General features: G+C 36.1%; 1 pseudogene; it reads right to left on the bottom strand.

The window, feature by feature from the left end:
• Positions 1-304: 304 nt before the first annotated feature.
• On the bottom strand, positions 305-1,353 carry LOC107917393 (cytochrome P450 CYP72A219-like; annotated as a pseudogene).
• Between the last annotated feature and the right edge of the window lie 21,224 nt (positions 1,354-22,577).

The following is a 22,577-nucleotide window of genomic DNA, read 5'->3' as shown; positions in this document are numbered from 1 at the left end:
TTGACCATTAAACTTTTGAAAAAGAGTCGAAATGTTTTTTTTTAAAAATAAGAATACTAAGATGTTAAAATTTAAAAGATAACAGTTTGCACGACAATTCATGTATATATCATGCCATTTTTTTGAATTTTTACCAACCTTTTTTATTTTTTAATTTTGATTTTGATTTTTTAATTTTTATAACTTTTGAATTATTTCCGTTAAAAAAACTATTTGAATTTTTTTTGAAAAGTTAGGACCAAATTTAGCTAAAATAATAATAATGATCAAATTGAAAGAAAAGATCAACATTAAGGGCTAAATATATGACTATGGTTATTAAGAGAGGAGATAACTTACAATCTTCAAGTCCTTCAAATTCTCTGCAACCGGAACCTTATTGCTACCCAGGACACGAATCACTTCTTCTCTTGCCTTATCTTGCCATTCTGGATTCAAACCCAAAAGTAGAAGCGCCCAGGCTAATGCATTTGCCACTGTTTCTTTTCCTGCAAAGTAAAATGTCTTGAATTCGCCTATTATTTCCTCCTCTCCTAACCTCTCTTCTTCATCCGAACCCATCAACAGACTAAGGAAACTTGAAGATTCTTCTCTTGTTTCATTGTTTGCTCGGATCAGTGCTCGAATTGATTCATTAGTTTCCTTATCTAGTCTTCACATCTCTCTGTTATTTTTAGTAGGCAAAAACCTAGTAGGGATGATGTGTTAGATAGGGGTATATTTTAAAGGAAAAATGAAGAGGGTTATCACCTCTACCTCAAGCCTGGGATATTTAGGCTTTCGACTGCGAGAGAGAAAAATTGCATTTGTTGTTCTTGTAACAAAAAGATCTGTTTTCCTTGTTCAAAAAAGGTTCCGAATGCTGTTCTTGATATAATATCAGCTGAAAGGTCATGAAGTTGTTTAAACACTTCCATTTCGAATTCATCTCTCCCTGCTCTTCTTTCTTCCCATTTCTCTAGCATTTTACGTGTCTCCGTCACTATATCTGGTTGTTGGCACATAATTAAATTAATCTTGCACAAAATAAATTATGAAAAGTTACGAATGTGAAGAGGCTTGAATATGAAGAGTTAATAATGCAAAGAGACTTGAAGATGAAAAGTTACACACATGCATGGATAGTCATAACTCTTATAGTATTTAAGTTATGTAAATGAATAGTCACAACTCCTAGCATTTAGTGATATAGATGAATAGTCACTTACAACTCCTATATAAAGAGTTGTATGTGATGAAGAATATTATTGAGTGAGTGAAATAAAAATTAATCAAAAGGGTGTTTTCTTTCTTCCATAAAAATTATTTCTCTTTTCATTATATTCTTTATTATATTCTTTGTTTTATTTCTCCAAATTTTGATCAATTTTCTACAAATTGGTATCAGAGCCAGGTTCGATCGAAATGAACAATTCTATTCCTCTTTCTTTCGTTCCCCAATTAACCAAAAAAAATTATGGCAAATGGAGTATCCAAATGAAGGCTCTTCTTGGATCTCTAGAAGTTTGGGAGATTGTTGAAAAAGGTTATAATGAAGTTGAGACTGAAGAGGAGGAAGGATTAACACAAGTTCAATAAGAGAGTCTAAGAAAATCAAGGAAGAAAAATCAGCAAGCCTTATTTTGGATATATCAAGGAGTTCAATCATATAAAGCGGCTTGGGAAAAAATAGCTTGTGCCACCATGGCAAAACAAGCATGAGAATTTTTACAAAATTCATTCAAAGGAGATGAAAAGGTGAAAAGAGTTCAGTTGCAAACTCTTCGAGGAGAGTTTGAAAGATTGCAAAAAATAGAGTCAGAATCAGTTTCTGATTACTGTTCACGGGTTTTGTCCATAGTCAATCAATTAAAAAGAAATGGTGAAACTATGGATGATATTCGTGGTGTTGAGAAAATCCTCCGTTCTTTAGATTCCAGATTTGACTACATTGTGGTTGCCATTGAAGAATCAAAGGACTTGAGTACCATGACTATTGATGAACTCACAGGTTCGTTGCAAGCCCATGAAGAAAGATTAAACAAGAAGAAAAAGGAAGTAGATCTAGATCAAGCACTCCAGTCAAAGTTGTCTCTAAATGAGAATAAGGGAGATTTTAAAAATCAAAGAGGGAGAGATCGTGGTCGTGGAAGAGGAAGAAATTTTAGAGGAAGAGGCTCAAATGCTTGTGAAATAGGTGAAGATGTAAGCATGGAGAATGGATGGAAAGAAGCCAACCAAAGTCAAAATTTTAGAGGATCACAATGATGAGCTCATTTAAGACGAATTACATGGTACATTATTATTGTGACTAACTTGTTAATTGAGTACATGTGATAGGGAAACCATTTCATTCTTGTTGGTATATTTGCTAGATATGGTTGTATGTTAATTACCTGGTAAGTTTACTTTCCAGTTATTCGGGCTTGCTAAGCATGTAAATGCTTACCCCTTTTTTTCCCTGTCTTTCAGAGCTCGAAGACTTGTAAAGATTGGAAGAAGGTTGGAGAGTCAACACACTATCAATTAGTCCAGCTTTGGTATACAAACACTTTTATTTTGGTCAATGGCATGTATAGGGCTTTTGTTTATTTTGTTATACGTGTCATTTGATTTGCCAAAATGAAGGCATGTTGAAGTATACATATTTATTGGTTTATGGCCATGAGAATTGGTTCACTTTGATGTGGGTTATGACCTACAAATTTATGCATTATGAGAACCTATAGGTGAGAGTAGATGAAAGAGGGTGACCAAAGGCTTGGAAAATAGCCTAAAAAGGTCCACACGAGTAGACACACGAGCATGTGTCTAGGCCGTGTATGACACACGGATCGCCCTATGGGCGTGTGGTATGGTCGTGTGTCCCCTGCACCTAAAATTTTAAGTCAATTTCGAGCACGGGCTAGACACACGGACGTATGTCTTGGCCGTGTGCCCCTAAATGCATGCTGACATCATAAACAGAATGCTCGAGTTTTTAGACACGGGCGACCACATGGGCGTGCTTAGGCCGTGTGAAGGACACGGGCCAAGGACACGGGCGTGTGCTTGGCCGTGTAGAAATCCCTATAGGTTCGAATTAGAAAATAAATTCAATTAATTCAACACGGGTAGAGAACACGGGCGTGTTCCCAAAGCACACGGGCGTGTGCTTTGCCTTCACATGGGCGTGTGAGGCTCTACCAAGAAAATTTTTATGGATTTTCATAAGATTTCAGTTTAGTCTCGGATTGTTATCAATGTGTGTTTAGGGCCTCGTATGCCTATAATAGGGAGAATAAGATGTAATTTTGATTGATCTCATATGGGGATGAAATTTTATAATTTTAAATTCCCGAAAATGTTAGAGTATACGTTTGGTAACATCTTATATCCAATCCCGGCCTCGGGTATAGGTAAGGGGTGTTACATTTAGTGGTATTAGAGCTACGATTTAGTCAGTTCTAGGACTATCGTAGAGTGTATTGAGTTTTGCTATACATGCTATTATGCGAATGTTGATAGTGTGATATCTCCTAACTGTTTAATTATCTTTGAATATAGTAAATGTGTTCCAATCAAGCACAAGATGAGTCTGAGGGAGCCGAGAGCCATGCTCCAGCTTCCGTACAATGAGCTGTTTCTAGTAGTAGTAGAAGGCCTATGTCTGAAGGCTGGAAAGAGGCCAGAGCCGTCTTTTTTGACATGATGGACGAGTGGTTTGGGGATTATTTGAGGAATAACTCCAACATACCACGACCTCCCCCACCCCCTAACCAACCAGATGAGGAATTGCCACGAGGTATGGCATCTGTAAGAGTTGGTAAAGCCCCTGTAGACAAGATTAGAAAGTATGGGGCTGAGGAATTTAGAGCCAAGATTGATGATGATGTTGAGCGAGCTGAGTTTTGGCTAGAGAATACTACACGAGTGCTGGATGAATTATGGTGCACACCCGAGAAGTGCTTAAAGTGTACCGTGTCTCTCTTGAAGGATACTGCATACCACTGATGGAAGACTGTATCGTCAGCGGTGCCAAAGGAAAACATCACTTGGGAATTTTTCCAAGCAGATTTTAAGAAGAAATACATCAATCAAAGGTTCTTAGACTTGAAGCAAAAGGAATTCTTGTAACTTAAACAAGTGAACAAGACAGTAGTGGAATACGAAAGGGAGTTTGTAATGCTAAGTCAGTATGCGACTGAATGGGTTCAAACCGAGCAAAAATGCGTAAACGCTTCGAGGAAGGTTTGGATGACGAAATCAAGTTGTTGATTGGGATTCTTGAGATACAAGAATTTGCTGCATTAGCTGATTAGGCCAAGAAGACCGAGAAGCTTAATAATGAAAGAAAACAAACAAAGAGAGAAGCTCAAGTTTCAAGCAAGAGATCCAGCGGTAAGACGCTCTTGTTTCCCATAAAGAAGTCAAGGAGCCAACATGAACACTCCACTTCATCGGTATGATATTCAGGTAGAGCGAGAAGCTCCAAACGACGTAATCAAAAGTCTTTTTCCCCAATGGTGACTAATGTGGGGAGTGTGGATGACCAAAAGCCAAAGTGTAAAAGCTGCAATAAATTTCACTTCGGAGAGTGCCGGATGAAGAGTGGTGCGTGCTTTAGATATGGTTCTCTTGGCCATTTCCTCAAGGACTACCCAGAGAGAACAGATAAAGAGGTGGAAGTAGCCCCGAAGTCAAGTACTCCTGCTTCACAGGGTAGGCCTCCGAGGTATCTTAGAAGTGCTAGTGGTAGTTGGGTTACGACCAAAGACACTACAAAATCAGAGGCTCGAGCCCCGGTAAGAACGTATGCAATACACGCTCGAGAGGAAGCCTCTACTCCTAACATCATCACGGGTACCTTTTCTCTTGTTAATACTTGTGTTGTTGCCTTAATTGATCTGGGGTCGATGCATTCATAAATTTTCATGAAATTGCTGTCTAGTATGAACATATCCATTGAACCTATGAAATTTATTATCAGAGTGTCAAACCCATTAGGCAAGTCAATCATGGTCGATAAAGTCTGTAAGGATTGTCCATTGACGATTCAGGGTCATTTTTTTCCGGCTAACCTTATGTTATTGCCATTTGATGAGTTTGATGTAATACTTGGCATGGATTGGTTAGCCCTGCATGATGTAGTGGTAAACTGTGGTAGCAAGTATATTAAATTGAAGTGCCCAGATGGTGAGATTCTACGGGTTGTTTCAAGAGAATTGGATACACTGCTAGTTGTAATTACCTTAATGATGGCTTGGAGATATATGAGAAAATGATATGAAGCCTATCCTGATTTTTTCCTGAACACTAAGGAAACAGAGTTGAAGATTGAGTCTGTGCCAAGAGTATGTGAATATCCAGACGTGTTCCCGGAGGAATTACCCGGATTACCTTCTAAAAGAGAGATAAGAGTTTGGTATTGAACTAGTGCCAGGGACAGCTCCTATTTCTATGCTCCGTATAGGATGGCACCAACTAAGTTGAAAGAGTTGAAAGCACAGTTGCAAGAGCTAACGGATAAAGGTTTTGCAAGACCGAGATTTTCACTTTCGGGTGCTCCTGTATTGTTTGTAAAGAAGAAAATGGTTCAATGAGGCTGTGTATAGATTATTGGCAATTGAAAAAGGTAACTATTAAGAATAAGTATCCTTTACCAAGGATGAATGATTTGTTCGACCAGTTAAGGGGAGCCACTGTATTCTCTAAGATAGACCTGAGATCTGGCTACTATCAGTTGCGAGTTAAGAAATCGGACGTACCTAAGACAGCTTTTAGAATGAGGTATGGTCACTATGAATTCCTTGTCATGCCGTTTGGGTTAACGAATGCACCGGCCGTATTCATAGACCTAATGAATAGGATATTTCGGCCATACTTGGACAAGTTTTTCGTTGTGTTCATTGACGATATTTTGATTTATTCTAAGAATGAAACAGAACATAGAAGTATTTGAAAACTGTGTTGCAGACCTTACAGGAAAAACAATTGTATGCTAAGTTTAGCAAGAGTGAGTTTTGGCTTAAAAAATTTGGGTTTTTGGGTCATATTGTTTCGGGTGAAGGCATCCGAGTCGATCCAAGTAAGATCTCTGCTATTGTTGAGTGGAAACCGCCTAAAAATATAACCGAGGTTAGAAGCTTTTTGGGTTTAGCCGGTTACTATCGAAGATTTCTGAAAGGATTCTCCATGATAGCGACTCTAATGACGAGATTGCTACAGAAAGACGTTAAGTTAGAGTGGACGGAAAAGTGTCAGCAGAGTTTCGAGAAGTTGAAGACATTGTTGGCTGAAGCTCCTGTATTAGTATTACCTGAGCCAGAAAAAGAGTTTGTGGTCTACAGTGATGCATCTTTAAATGGGCTGGGTTGTGTACTTATACAAGATGGCAAGGTGATAACTTATGCTTCACGACAGTTGAAGCTACACGAGAAGAATTATCCGAAGCACAATTTAGAGCTTGCCGCCATTGTTTTTGCCTTGAAAATCTGGAGGCACTACTTATATGGTGAGACTTGTGGTATATTCATTGACCACAAGAGTTTGAAGTATTTGATGACTCAAAAGGAATTGAATCTGAGGCAACGAAGATGGTTAGAATTAATTAAGGACTATGAGTTGATCATTGATGACCACCCGGGAAAAGCGAATGTGGTCGCTGACACGCTACGCAGAAAATCTTTATTTTGCATTGAGGGCCATAAACACCCGATTGACATTGTTTGATGATGGATCGGTCGTGGCAGAGCTAAGGGCTAGGCCGACATTTCTTCAAGGAATTTATAATGCTCAGACCAATGATAATGACCTGTAAGCTAAAAGAACTCAATGTGAGTCAAGTATTGAATCAGATTTTTAGGTTAGTCCTGATGGATGTTTGATGTTCAGAGGCAGAGTCTGTGTACCAAGGAATGATGAAGTTATTCAGAAAATTTTATGAGAGGCACATGATAGCCGATTGTCTATTCATCCGGGGAAGTACCAAGATGTACAACGATTAGAAGAAAATGTACTGGTGGAATGGCATGAAGAGAGACATATCTGAATTTGTATTGAAATGTTTGATATGTCAGCAAGTCAAAGTTGAACATCAAGTGCCTTCAGGTTTGTTACAACATGTAATGGTCCCTGAATGGAAGTGGGACAGAGTTACTATGGACTTTCTGACAAGATTACCATCGACTCCGGAAAAGAAAAATGCTATTTGGGTTGTGGTGGATAAGTTGATGAAGTCGGCTCATTTTATTTTGGTGAGGACAGACTACTCTCTTGATAAGTTGGCCAACTTATACGTATCTGAGATTGTGAGGTTATACGGGGTACCACTATCGATTATTTTAGACAGAGACCTGAGATTCACGTCGAGGTTCTGGAAAAAGTTACAAGAAGCCTTGGGTACGAAATTGAGTTTTAGTACGGTTTCACCCACAGACAGACGGCCAGTCTGAGCCGATGATTCAGATTCTTGAGGACATGTTACGATGCTGCATTCTCAAATTTTAGGGTAGCTGGGAAAAATACTTGCCATTGGGACAATTTGCCTACAACAATAGTTTTCAATCGAGTTTGAGGATGGCACCTTATGAAGCCTTATATGGCAAAAAATGCCGAACTCCATTGTATCGGACGAAACTCAAGGAAAGTTAGATTCACAGGGTTAAGCTGATCAGGGAAATTGAAGAAAAGGTTAAAATGATACGTGACTATTTAAAAGCGACATCAAATAGACAAAAGTCATATGTTGATTTGAAAAGAAAAGAAATCGAGTTCCAAGTTGGAGATAGAGTTTTCTTGAAAGTATCTCCATGGAAAAAAGTATTGAGGCTTGGTCAGAAAGGCAAACTGAGTCCGCAATTTATTGGACCGTATGAGATCACCGAAAGAGTTGGACCATTAGCCTATCGTTTGGCATTGCCACCCAAGTTGGGAAAGATTCATGACGTGTTCCATGTATCTATATTAAGACGATATTGATCAGACCCCTCTCATGTGATTTCACCGACTGAGGTTGAAATTTGATCGGACATGACTTATGGCGAGGAACATGTCAAGATTCTAGCTCGTGAGACTAAAAAATTGAGAAATAAAGACGTTCCTTTGGTAAAGGTTTTATGGCATCGACATGGTGTGGAAGAGGCTACATGGAAGCCGCAAGAAACCATGAGAAGTCAATATCTGAACCTGTTTACTGGTAAGACTTTTGAGGACGAAAGTCCCTAAAGGGGGAGAAATGTAACATCCTAAAATAGGGCCTAGTCGGTTGGGACCACAAATCCGATGTTGAAATATTTATTTTATGATTACTATGAGGTCTAGGATATGAGAATATGCATTTGTTAAAGTTTCATGAAGAAATTCTATGAGTAAGGTGTCCAATTAGAAAATAAAGACCAAATTGAATAAATTGCAAAACTTGGATTCTAGAAGCAATTTGCATGAAATTTCTTTAGATTATTAATTAGAAGGTATTAAAGAGAAATTTTCCCAATTTCTAAGTTTTTGGACAAAAATGGGCATGTATGGATGAAATTTGAAAGAAAGGGCTTAAGGGCATTTTGGTCATTTGGCTAGTTAATGAAATAAAATTGGAAAAATAAGCCAAAAATCAGCCATTCTTCTCCCTCATCCAGCTGAAATTCTCAAGCTCTCCATAGCTAGGGTTTTTAACATTTTCAAGCTCAATAGTAAGTGCTCCCAAGCCCCGTTTTTAATGTTCTTCGTATTTTTGAAATCCCGGTAGCTTACTCTCTCTATTTCTACCCATAGTTCATGCTAGGGTTCATGTTTAAAAATTTACCCATGCATGAGTTACTTGTATTTTGATGTTTTATGGGGCAATATGAAGGTTGGATGTGTGTTAAATATCTTTTCTTAGGTGATTTTCATGAAAAACCCCTAAAAGGACCTTTTGCAAAAGATGTAAAGAATATGGTAAAGAATGTGAAATAATGGGAAAATGTGGGCTGCCATAAGAGGGAAAAACAATCGGCTAGGCTTGGGTAAGGTAGAAATTGCACGCATTTCACTATACGAGCCTAGGGACTAAATTAGGGGTAAAACGATCATTTTGTCTGGGGGTGAAATTTGTACTCGAAAAGAATAATGTGAGGTGCTAATGATTCATTTTTATTGTTATAGACCCTAAGGAACAAATTCCAGAGGTCGATCATGGAAAACGAAAGGTTTCGGAATAATTGAAACACAATACTGAGACGAGTACCAGGTAAGTTCGGATAACTTAAAGTAAACTCATGATATGCCTAATTGTGTGTTTTATGAATGCATGATAATTGTATTTGATGATGGCATGAAAATCTATGCAATACATTCTTAATAATAATATGTTGATAAATGACACGGTTGAGATTGATAAGGAAATTCGATGGATAAACAATGATTTACATGTGACTTGAGATCCTGCATGTGTTGTAAAAAAAGATTTAGCCCGGACAGGTAATCCGTTGATCTCAAATATAGAAAAGGATCTAGCTCGGACAGGTGTTCCTTGAGTGACCGAGCCTCCCAAAGAATATGTGTGCATTATGGATTTCGCTGAGACGGGTAATCCGATTAGGGGCTGAATTTAACCTGGACTGGTAATTTAGATCCGAACTCATTAAGGGTGTTTATCACTATAAGGGATTTAGCCTAGATTGGTAATCCTGACATCTCCTTATGAGTTTACGATACGGGGAATTTAGCCTGGACTGGTAATCCCGCCGTAAGATGTGAGATTCACGAGAGTGCGTACATGAGACGATCACTCTTATGACTTGACGAATAATGGGCAACTCATCAAAATTTCCTACAAACTCAATGGGATTAACATGAGATATATGTATAAATGAAAGGATGAATGATGAGCTCATTTAAGACGAATTACATGGTACATTATTATTGTGACTAACTTATTGATTGAGTACATGTGATAGGGAAGCCATTTCATTCTTGTTGGTATATTTGCTAAATATGGTTGTATGTTAATTACTTGGTAAGTTTACTTTCCAGTTATTCGGGCTAGCTAAGCATGTAAATGCTTACCCCTTTTTTTCCCTGTCTTTCAGAGCTCGAAGACTCGTAAAGATTGGAAGAAGGTTGGAGAGTCAACACACTATCAATTAGTCCATCTTTGGTATACAAACACTTTTATTTTGGTCAATGGCATGTATAGGGCTTTTGTTTATTTTGTTATATGTGTCATTTGATTTGCCAAAATGAAGGCATGTTGAAGTATACATATTTATTGGTTTATGGCCATGAGAATTGGTTCACTTTGATGTGGGTTATGACCTACAAATTTATGCATTATGGGAACCTATAGGTGAGAGTAGATGAAAGTGGGTGACCAAAGACTTGGAAAATAGCCTAAAAGGGTTCGTATGGGTAGACACACGGGCGTGTGTCCAGGCCGTCTGTGACACACGGATTGCCCCATGGGCATATGGTATGACTGTGTGTCCCCTGCACCTAAAATTTTAAGTTAGTTTCGAGCACAGCCTAGACACATGGGCATGTGTCTTGGCCATGTGCCCTTAAATTCATGCTGACATCATAAACAGAATACTCGAGTTTTTAGACACAGGCGACCACACGGGCGTGTCTAGGCCATGTAAAGGACACGGGCCAGGGACACAGGCGTGTGCTTGGTCGTGTGAAACCTCTGTAGGTTCGAATTAGAAAGTAAATTCAATTAATTCAACATGGGTAGGGAACACGGGCGTGTGCTTTGCCTTCACACTGGCGTGTGAGGCTCTACCAAGAAAATTTCTATGGATATTCATAAGATTTCAGTTTAGTCTCGGATTGTTCTCAATGTGTGTTTAAGGCATCGTACGCCTATAATAGGGACAATAAGATGTAATTTTGATTGGTCTCATATGGGGATGAAATTTTATAATCTAAAATTCCCGAAAATGTTAGAGTACACGACTCGTAACGTCTCATATCTGATCTCGGCCTCGGGAATGGGTAAAGGGTGTTACAGGAGCAACCAGTGTATTGGGCATTTTATTTTAAACGATTTGGACAAATTTTAGCTCAAAACGAAATTTAAAAGTCACTTAATTCCAAAGCGAAGTTTAAGGACTAAGACATGAAAATTCTAAAACATTTTTTTTAGTTTAAAGACTCTAAATGCATCACCTTAAAATTGCTAAAACTCACGAATTCACACAACACATACATCAACAATAATTTACAGACTAATTCACGATAACACAACAAATCAGTCTGCTAAAGTCCACACTAGGCATAGCCCTATGGCAAACTCTCCTATAGGGAACTCTCCCATGGTGATCTCAGTTATGTCAAACTCCACTATGGCGAACTCACTTTTGGCAAATGCACCTACGGCAAACTCTCCTATAGCGAGCTCTCCCATGGCGAACTCACTTATGTCAAACTCCCCCATGGCGAACTCACTATTGGCGAATGCACCTATGACAAACAAACATAATACAATCATTTGTTTATCAACTTATCTACAACTACAACTTTCATCAGGCATATTTCAAATAGCCACCCAAGCAATATAAACACCTACAAAACATGTAACAACCCAATTTTAGGTCTAGTCGAAACAGTGGTTTCAGGACCAAAAATCCTATGCAGAAAAATTTATTTTTCTTATATTTTTATAGTCTACAGTTTTATGGAATGATTCTGTGAAAATTTTGTTCAAAAATTTTGACATTTGAGCACTTAATTTAGTAAAAAGGACTAAATCGTAAAAAAGTGCAAAACTTGAGTTCTAGAAGCTAGAGGTGTCTAATTGCTATGAAGTTTTAAATTGAAGGTCCTTAGATGGTAATTAGACCATTTGTTAAGTTAGTGGACAAAAATGGACATGAAGTATGAGAAATTTTAGTGTTTTAAGAAAAAGGCATTTTGGTCATTTATTAATTAAATGAATTAAAAAACAAAATAAAAGTAAATTTTTGTCCATCTTCTTCTTCCATGGCTGAATTTTAAAAGGGGAAGCCATAACTAGGGTTTGGCCACAAATCTGAGGTCAAAAAATTATTTTAATATTATTTTTGGTGTTTATAGCATGTGATTATATATGTGTGAAAATTTCGTGAGCTAATTTTATCGTTTAATAGCTCAATTTGACGGAAAGACTAAATCGCGTAAAATGCAAAAGTAGCATGCTATAATTTAAGAGTGTCTATTTGCTTCGGTTTATTAAACAAAAGGTCCTTATGTTGTGAATAGAATATTGATAGTGGGAATGGTCATAAATGGGCATATATTATGATGATTTTAAATGGTTTAGGAAAGGTTAAATATGTAATTTGGTAAATATACTTAACATAAATAAAACCAAAAATTATGTGTTTCATCATCTTTTAACTGAAATTAAAGAAGAAAAAGAAGCTTTTACACTCATTTAGGGAACGACCAACTATTTTCTTGATTAAGGTACGGTTTTAACTCAGTTTTTGATGATTTCTACGTTTTTGTGATCGTTGCTTTGTGTTCTAGCTAGCCCATATCTTAATTTTTGAATTTTTTGGTGATTTTGTGAAGTGCCATTGATGAATGCTTGAGCTTTGTGATAGATGATGATGAAAAATGAATAATTGTTGATAGATTTTAATGTTTTGTAAAGGGAATTTTGACAAAAATGTCAAATAAGGATTAATTTGTGAAATGTGCAAACTTAGGGGCTTAAATATGAAATAAATGAAAAATATGGGCTGTTAGGGACCTATATGAAATTTGGCTAGGCTTGGGTTTAATGAATTTCATATTTGTGAAATAAAGACTAAATTGTAAGAAATGTGAAAGTTTAGGGCTAAAGTGAAAAAATGCCCAAATATGTGTTTAAGGATTAAATTGAATGAGTAGTTGACTAAATGGGTTAATTTTGAATACATATAGATAAAGAAAGAAAGATTTCAGATTTAGATCGGGGGAAATAAAAAATTATCGAGTAATCGATCCGATTCGTTAATTTCGAGTACGAGGTAAGTTCGTATGTGGTAATTTCATTATAAATGTATGTTATATGCTTTGGTATTGCATAAAATGTGATTATGAGATTACGAATAATATTTGAATGGTGAATACGACTATACAGATGTGTTCGACGATGAAATCGACAAGTGAAACTTCCCGGTTGAACCTTAGGAATAGTTAGGATGCTAAGGACATGTCATTAGGTAAATGTATTGGCTTTGGGCCATGAAATCGACACTTCAGGTGCGAATAATACCTTGATTTGGCTACGAGCCATGGTATAGGTGCTCCGGGATAAGTTACCTTGATTTGGCTACAGGCCGTGGTATAGGTATGTAACGATTGTGATATTTGAGTATCCAATTTCTATAACAAATGGTTCAATGGGTAAAGGAAATGATGTGGTTGAGAAAGAGTTTAGTACGAGGTGATACAGGTATATAAGGAACTTACTCGAGTATTAGATTGAGAAAGTTTACTGAGATGGTATTTGATCATGTTTTGAGATATGAGAAAGGTTTGTGATTAATGTGATTTTGTTTTGGTAATGTGAAAATAGTTAAATTACATTTGTTTGATGAATTGAGATATTCACTTACAAACTTACTAAGCTATGAAGCTTACTGTGTGTTATTTGTCTATGTTTTATAGATAATCAAAGCTAGCTCGGACTCGGGGATCGTTAGGAACTGTCATCACACTATCGATCATTTTGTTGGTACTTTTGAATCCTTGTATATATGGTATATGACATGTATAAGCTAGTGTCATTATGGTACATTTTGTGTTATGGAATTATAGTTATGTGATTTGGCTTGTATTTGGTAAAGTTGTAGGATGTGAATTTTGCTTATAGAATGTGTTTATATATGGTATGTGATATAAATGATATGCCTTGTGAATTTGGTATAGTATGGTATGAGATTAAGTTATTGAATTGGTGTTATTTTGAGTTTTGAGTTAGTTATTTTAATGAATGAATAAATGCATATTGAAATTAGGTGGAATGGATGAATTTGACATATGAAATCTATATGATTGGAGTAGTAAATGTGTATTAAATTGGCTAGTGTTATTCTGGCATGAATTGTGCATGGGTTGATGATGTTTTGGATGCTTATAAATGTGTTGAAATGGTATAAAATGTCTTGTTGTAGGAAGTCATGAGGAGGGTGAGAAATGTGGCTTTATCCAGGCCTATTTTCACTCCACATGGCCGAGTACACGAGCGTGTGGCTTGACCGTATGTGACACATGGCTTTGGTATACAGCCGTGTGTGACACATGGCCTTGGTATACGGCCGTGTGTCCTGTAAGGTACCCTTTCGAATTAATTCAGTATACCCTACAGGTTTGGCACAGCCTAAACACACGGTTGTGTCTACTAGCCGTGTGTAGCACACGGGCTGGCACATGGGCGTGTGGCTGGTCGTGTGACCCAAGTCAATAACCCCTCCAGTTTTGCCACAGCCATGGCATACGGGCGTGTTCTCGGCCGTGTGGTGCAAGTCAGTATGCATGCCATGTTTTCACACTGTTTGTGACACGGGTGTGTCTGGTGGCCGCGTGAGGCAAATGGCCTATTTACACGGGTGTGTGACCCCTGAATGCATGAAATTTTTCTAAGTTTCCCAAAGTTTTCAAATGTTATTGGTTTAGTCTTGAACTTCTTCTAAACCATGTTTTAAGGCCTCGTAGAGCCTTATAAGGGACAATGTGAACGTGTTGGATGGGTAATACCTCGTAATCCTATTATGACGTTGGATACAGGCTAGGGGTGTTATATTTTATTGGTATCAGAGCTACAGTTGAGTCGATTCTAGGACTAACGTAGCGAGTGAGAGTCTAGCTATACATGGCATGTATATAAATTGTGATAGTGGGATGATACCTGATAGCTTTAAGTGTATTTTCTCGTAGAAAATAGATCCCGAACGAGCAATAGCTGATGATGTAGAGAGTAATGTGCCAGCTTCCCCTCTATAGACAGATTCTATTGAATCTAGACCTGTGCCTAGTAGTCACGGAGGTGAAGTTAATGAAGCCTTTTTCCATATGATGAACAAATGGTTCACGCAATACATTCATATGAATCCGGCTACTCAACAACCTCTACCCTCGCCTATCCTTAACAAATCCCAGCTATGCCACAAGTGATATATCCGATTCAATTGAGTAAACTGCCATTAGATAAGATACTAAATTTTTTATAGAATTTTTGGTTTGGCCAATTAGTACAGTTTATTAGTTAAAGTCTCCCCTGTTTCAGGGTTCGGCTACTCTGACCCCTGTGTATTACGGACCAGATATATCCCTGTCCAGAGTTTCAATGACTATACCGTTTGTTTCTCATAAAACTAGACTCAATAAGGATTTCACACATGTAAGGTAAAACTCCTAATTGTTTTTGTACAATTTATGGTGAATTTTTAAATTTAGAAATTGCTTTGACGCTGTTTCAGAAAAACGTAAATATTTCATAAAATACAACTCTTTTACATATTTTGTTTCTTCCACATGAAAATAGGTTCATTTAGATTCAATTCAATATTTTATTCATCATCTAATTCTATCTATACTATTTTTAGTGATTTTTCAAACTCACATCACTACTGCTGTGTGATTCTATTTTATAGCCAATTTCACCATTTTATGGATTTCCATAGATTAGTTAGCACATAAAGCATACATGTTATCAAATATAATCTCGATTAGCCACTCCAATAGCTAATCATTCTCAAACATTTCCATGCCATCCATGAGCTATATCATAAGATTATATACACAAAAGGATTATAATGTTATACATGCCATATTCCCAAAATATGCAAGCCACCATACCGAGATGGTCCGTTGATAGTGTGAGCGTGCCTCCTACCGTCCTGATCTCCAAACCAGCTTGTCAAAACTACAAGGAATGGAAGAGAGGGAGTAAGCATAAATGCCCAGTAAGTTCACATGCAAATAACAAATAACTTAACAAAGCAATTATACCAACCAACATTAGCATAATATCACCAAAACATGTATCACATTTCTATTCATCATTCATCGTCTTACTACATTATTGTTGTCGTATCAAGTTTCAACTTGAGGGTTAAGTACATACCTGTCCAAAGTGCCCATTCCACAACACTTACCAATACGTCACTTGCATCTTGATTATTCTTCCATTTCACTAGAATTTTACCTGTTAAAGACATCGGAATATAACTCGGATACATGGAAAGTTTGGACATAAGTGCCACATATGTAGCCAAGCTACCATGTAACCCGCCCATAAGCGAACTCAGAATCAACTCAACGAGCTCAGGCGTTCGCATCCATAAGTGAACTCGGACTCAACTCAACGAGTTCGGATGCCTAGTTACATTTCACGAACTCGGACTCAACTCAACGAGTTTGGACGTTCGCATCCATAAGTGAACTCGGACTCAACTCAACAAGTTCGGATGACCAAATATCCGAATCTATTCCTAAGGCTCAACGGGACTTTCCTCGTTCATACTTTTTTACCAATCTCCTTGGAATACCAATGACGATACTTCGGTAGTCTTTCACATTTTTCACATAATTCACAAAATTTTTGCATGTTGTCCAACAATGACCACAAAGCATAGAATTGCATGATAATAATCATAATATCGTATAAATAGCATTAAATGATTTAAAATAACGGTTATATTACAATATTTACATATGAACTTACCTCGATACAAAATGAGAATAGTCGAGCCTATTCCTCGTAAACTTTATTTTTCCCCTGATCTCGACTCGAATCTCTTTTATCTTGATCTATAATACCAATTTAATTTATTTAATACACACATTCATCAAAACAGCCCCCTAATACTAACTTTGGCAAAATTACCATTTTGCCCCTAAACTTTCACATATTTACACTTTTACCCCAAGACTCGTAAATTAAACCTCATCCTATTTTCTTATGTTTTATGACATGTTGATCATTCTTCCCTTCTATAGCAACATCAAATTCACACTCTAACATGTACTTATGAATATTAGGTATTTTTATCGATTATGTCATTTTACTTGTTTTTACAAAAAATCACTTAGCAAAAGTTGTTTAACACAATCTAAAACTTCATATTCTACCATAAAACATCAAAATTCATACATATCATCCATGGGTAAAATTTTAAATATAAACCCTAGCTTAAAATATTGGTAGAAATAGTTAAACCGAGCAAAGAGGATTTCAAAAATGTAAAGAACATTAAAAATGGGCATAGAAATCACTTACAATCAAGGCTTAAAAGTGTTGAAACCCTAGCTATGGTGGAGAGCAAAATTTGGCAGCAACTTATGGAGAAGATGATTATTTTTGTGTTATTTTTCCCATTTTATTTCATTTAATATTCAAATGACCAAAATGCCCTTCCTTACTAAACTTTCAAAAATTCCATTCATGTCCAATTTTTGTCCATAAACTTAGAAATTGGTCAAATTGCTATTTAAGACCTCCTAATTAATATTCAAAGCAATTTCATGCTATAAACTTCTAGAATGCAAGTTTTGTAACTTATTCAATTTAGTTCCTAACTTCAAATTAAACACTTTATGCATAGAATTTCTTCATGAAATTTTCACACAATCATGCAATCATATCATAGACCTCAAAATAATCATAAAATAATTATTTCTATCTCAGATTTGTGGTCCCAAAACCACTATTCGGATTAGGCCCTAATTCGAGATATCACAACTTTCCCCCCTTTAGGGATTTTTGTCCCCGAAAATCTTACCGGAAAAGTGGTCTTCATTTAGATTCCTCAATTTCATATTCAGTGCCGAAGAACTTTCACTCAGGCGGTGCCTTCAATATATCTCTTTAATTTCTCATATATTCTGAAAGCCTACGGACTCATCTCTAAATTGTTCTTAAATTTTCAACCCTTCTCAGTTTCCCTTATCATCTTGACATAAAACCCAGATCTCAATTTAGTTAATGGAGACTAGAATTCCAAGAAATCCAATAATCAAAGGGACCTGCACTCTTCCAAAATAATCATACAGATTTTCATCATCTTTAAATCACAATCCAATAACATCTTAATCAAATTACAGTACACGTCATTACTCTCTAAATGAATAGGCAAATTTTCACTGTAAGCTTCATACAATTCTTTCTGTATAAGCCTCGGAATAATAATACCATGAATCAGATCCAATATGAAATTCAACATCAGAAGTTGATCCTCACTGTACTCTTTTAGTTTACTACTCACTATCACATTTTCCTTTTTCCGCTATGGAAATAATTCTGATATAGCCTCGAAAATAATCCTTCTCATTCTCATCCTAATATCAATACTGGCAAAGATAATTTTGGTAGATCCTGATACTCGTCTTTAACCCCATCAACAACTCAAATTTTCTGTGACATCAAATGCTCCAAACTATCACATTACCTTATTTTCATGAAACACATCACCATTCATACAACAGTGCATTACTGAAAATTAGGAAATCTTTACTCAATGCAGACTAGTCCAGTTCAGACGTTTTGGTTAGCAATATTCTCATCTGTCCAAACTTTGCTAACATGTAATAAACTTTTCAGCTTTCGTAAGATGAAAACTTTATCATTCTTAGTATCTTCAACTCATATCAAAATTTTCTAAGAGATATACACTTCTCGTTTAGACTATTTGACTTTTACTCGTAAAGAAATGAAATTTTATTATCAGACTTGAAAAAAATGATCCTGACATAATTGTCATATGAAATCTTTCAAATAAATAATTCACACAGATTAAACACTTGAGCCGATCTAAACACCATTGAATGACATTTCAAGTAATCCTTTCTTCTAGTTACTAAACAATTCATCATGCAGCCCTTTACTATTCATTTCTTACGCTAATCAAAACCATCTCAATTGCATTAGCTCAAGTAACCAAAATATCTCAATTGAAGTCATTAATTATAATTGACTTACTTGAGAGAAGTAATCCACCATACCGATTGAAACTCGCACTTTTATCACTTATGCCTTTACTATTGTCAAATCCTTACACGAAAATTTGAGAAATTCCAAATTTAAAATCACCATATTACCAAGATCAAATCAGAAGTATAGTCATGCTTGTCATGATTATCACGAGCTGAAAATGCACTTCGAACATAAGTCATAATTGACAAATTATGGAATAAAGATAACAAGAAAACTGAATAAAGAAATCCAAGATTGAGAAACCCAGAATAAAGAAATCTAGAATAAAGAAACCCAAGATACGATACTATGTCGGAAAATCGAAAACCAAACTCATAGGAAAATATAGAAGATCTCGAAAATTCCTCAGAGAAAAGAAGTCTAGAAGAAAACATCATTTAATCCCACTAGAATCAAATATAACAAGAACAATATATCTTCCCATACATATATATCAAATGGAGCATTAAGTAGAAGAAACAGTATCATAATATCATACATATCCTCTCATCAATTCTTATCAGACGAAATGTAATAAAATGCCCGAGGAAATATGGTAATACAAATTATAAACCAGTCGGACTACAAATGTATCCATCTAACACCAGGATTAGAAAACATTCCCATATAACAAAAATTTCTTTAAAAGATCAACAGCTATGGAAATTTTTTTTGAGAACGGATAAATACATGGAACATATCAGAAGAAACTGTTAAATCTGTCCAGCCGTAACTGTCACACTCAGATATTACACATTTCAAATATCATTTCCCACAACTAGTTCTGCCATCACAAATTTCATGTTAGACCTTTCACTAAAGAAGACCAGTTCTGAATAAATTTTGATTTACACTTTTCTCGACCTTGTACCTGAGTAATTCAATTTGCCAAAGTAAATTCATTCTTTAACTGGGACAGTGCATAGCTCCAATAATCTTTATGTCAACTTAATACTTTTCTAGCTCTAACTTTATTTACCAACTCATTCTCAGTCTCTAATCATGTTTATGATTATTCTATCATTGAACTCTTTGGTTTCTCAATCAGAAACTTATTCAGTACAAATCTCATGAAATTCCATTATAAGCTCCACTTCGGTAAGGGGGAGGGGTTGTAGGGCCTCTGACTCGACTTTCTCATACATATACATATGACACAATTTCCATCATCATAACAATATCATCAAAATCATATCATTCATGTTGGTTTACACAAATTTTCTAGTTATCCCATTTAGACAAGTATACTTATGCATGCATCCTATGTTTTCTGGATAGCTTGACTTATCCATTCATTTACTCAAACAAATCATACTCATGACATCATATAAGGGCTAAACAAACATAGATATTTGCATCACAATCGCAACTTTCATTTCGTGCATCATCATATACATATCATTACAATCATATAATTCAGTCCAAATAATTTAACATAATAAATTCATTTTATTATAATCATTTATCTCATAAAAAATATCATTGACATTCATCAACATTCAACGTTCAATCAAGGTAATGACATTTTCATTCATATCATGATATTAGGAACCTTTACTCATACCTCTACGAATTTCTCGTTATCCCATTCATCTTATCAAGTAAGCCAAGTGCACTACATCATATGAGCACTAAGCAAGTATGGATATTTATCACAACATGAACTTTCATTTCACGTGTTATCACATATATATATCATAAACTTTTATTCATACTTTTCTGAATCAAGACTCATCATAATCGTAATTTTATTCAAACACCTTTGCATCACATTCAACATGGTTAGTGTAGCTCGGTTGGAGAGTACCTTTGTCTAAACAAGACGGTGCTCATACGCGTTGGGAGGCATCACACTATCACGGATCCGTGGCATGTATAGCTAGACGCTTACACATGCTAGGTTAGTCCGAGAACCGACTAAACCATAACTCTGATACCACCAAATGTAAAACCCCCGTACCCGAGACCATCGCTGGAGTTGAGCACGAGGTGTTAACGGACTTAATTCATTAATTAAACAGCTTAAACAATTTATTTTAGAATTTCCAGACAAGCTGACTAACTGCATCACAGTTGCTAAAAAATCCATATCTCGAGTTACGTAACTCGAAATCAAATTCCATAAATTTTCACTGAAAATAGACTCATATATCTACTTACTAAATTTTTTATAGAATTTTTGGTTGGGCCAATTAGTACAGTTTATTAGTTAAAGTCTCCCCTGTTTCAGGGTTCGGCTATTCTGACGCCTGTGTATTACGGACCAGATATATCCCTGTCCAGAGTTTCAATGTTTATACAGTTTGTTTCTCATAAAACTAGACTCAGTATGGATTTCACACATGTAAGGTAAAACTCCTAATTGTTTTTGTACAATTTATGGTGAATTTTTAAATTTAGAAATTACTTTGACCCTGTTTCAGAAAAATGTAAATATTTCATAAAATACAACCCTTTTACATATTTTGTTTCTTCCACATGAAAATAGGTTCATTTAAATTCAATTCAATATTTTATTCATCATCTAATTCTATCTATACTATTTTTAGTGATTTTTCAAACTCACATCACTACTGCTGTGTGATTCTATTTTATAGCCAATTTCACCATTTTATGGATTTCCATAGATTAGTTAGCACATAAAGCATACATGTTATCAAATATAATCTCAATTAGCCACTCCAATAGCTAATCATTCTCAAACATTTCCATGCCATCCATGAGCTATATCATAAGATTATATACACAAAAGGATTATAATGTTATACATGCCATATTCCCAAAATATGCAAGCCACCATACCGAGATGGTCCGTTGATAGTGTGAGCGTGCCTCCGACCGTCCTGATCTCCAAACCAGCTTGTCAAAACTACAAGGAATGGAAGAGAGGGAGTAAGCATAAATGCTTAGTAAGTTCACATGCAAATAACAAATAACTTAACAAAGCAATTATACCAACCAACATTAGCATAATATCACCAAAACATGTATCACATTTCTATTCATCATTCATCGTCTTACTACATTATTGTTGTCGTATCAAGTTTCAACCTGAGGGTTAAGTACATACCTGTCCAAAGTGCCCATTCCACAACACTTACCAATACGTCACTTGCATCTTGAGTATTCTTCCATTTCACTAGAATTTTACCTGTTGAACACATCGGAATATAACTCGGATACATGGAAAGTTTGCACATAAGTGCCACATATGTAGCCAAGCTACCATGTAACCCGCCCATAAGCGAACTCGGACTCAACTCAATGAGCTCAGGCGTTCGCATCCATAAGTGAACTCGGATTCAACTCAACGAGTTCGGATGCCTAATTACATTTCACGAACTCGGACTCAACTCAACAAGTTTGGATGTTCGCATCCATAAGTGAACTCGGACTCAAATCAACAAGTTTGGATGCCCAAATATCTGAATCTATTCGTAAGGTTCAACGGGACTTTCCTCGTTCATACTCTTTTACCATTCTCCTTGGAATACCAATGACGATACTTCGGTAGTCTTTCACATTTTTCACATAATTCACAAAATTTTTGCATGTTGTCCAATAATGACCAGAAAGCATAGAATTGTATGATAACAATCATAATATCGTATAAATAGCATTAAATGATTTAAAATAACGGTTATATTACAATATTTACATATGAACTTACCTCGATACAAAATGAGAATAGTCGAGC

Source organism: Gossypium hirsutum, chromosome A01, assembly GCF_007990345.1.
Source record: "Gossypium hirsutum isolate 1008001.06 chromosome A01, Gossypium_hirsutum_v2.1, whole genome shotgun sequence".
NCBI classification, from domain to species: domain Eukaryota; kingdom Viridiplantae; phylum Streptophyta; class Magnoliopsida; order Malvales; family Malvaceae; genus Gossypium; species Gossypium hirsutum.
The sequence above is the reverse complement of the archived record's forward strand: the minus strand, read 5'-3'. Positions and strand labels throughout refer to the sequence as shown.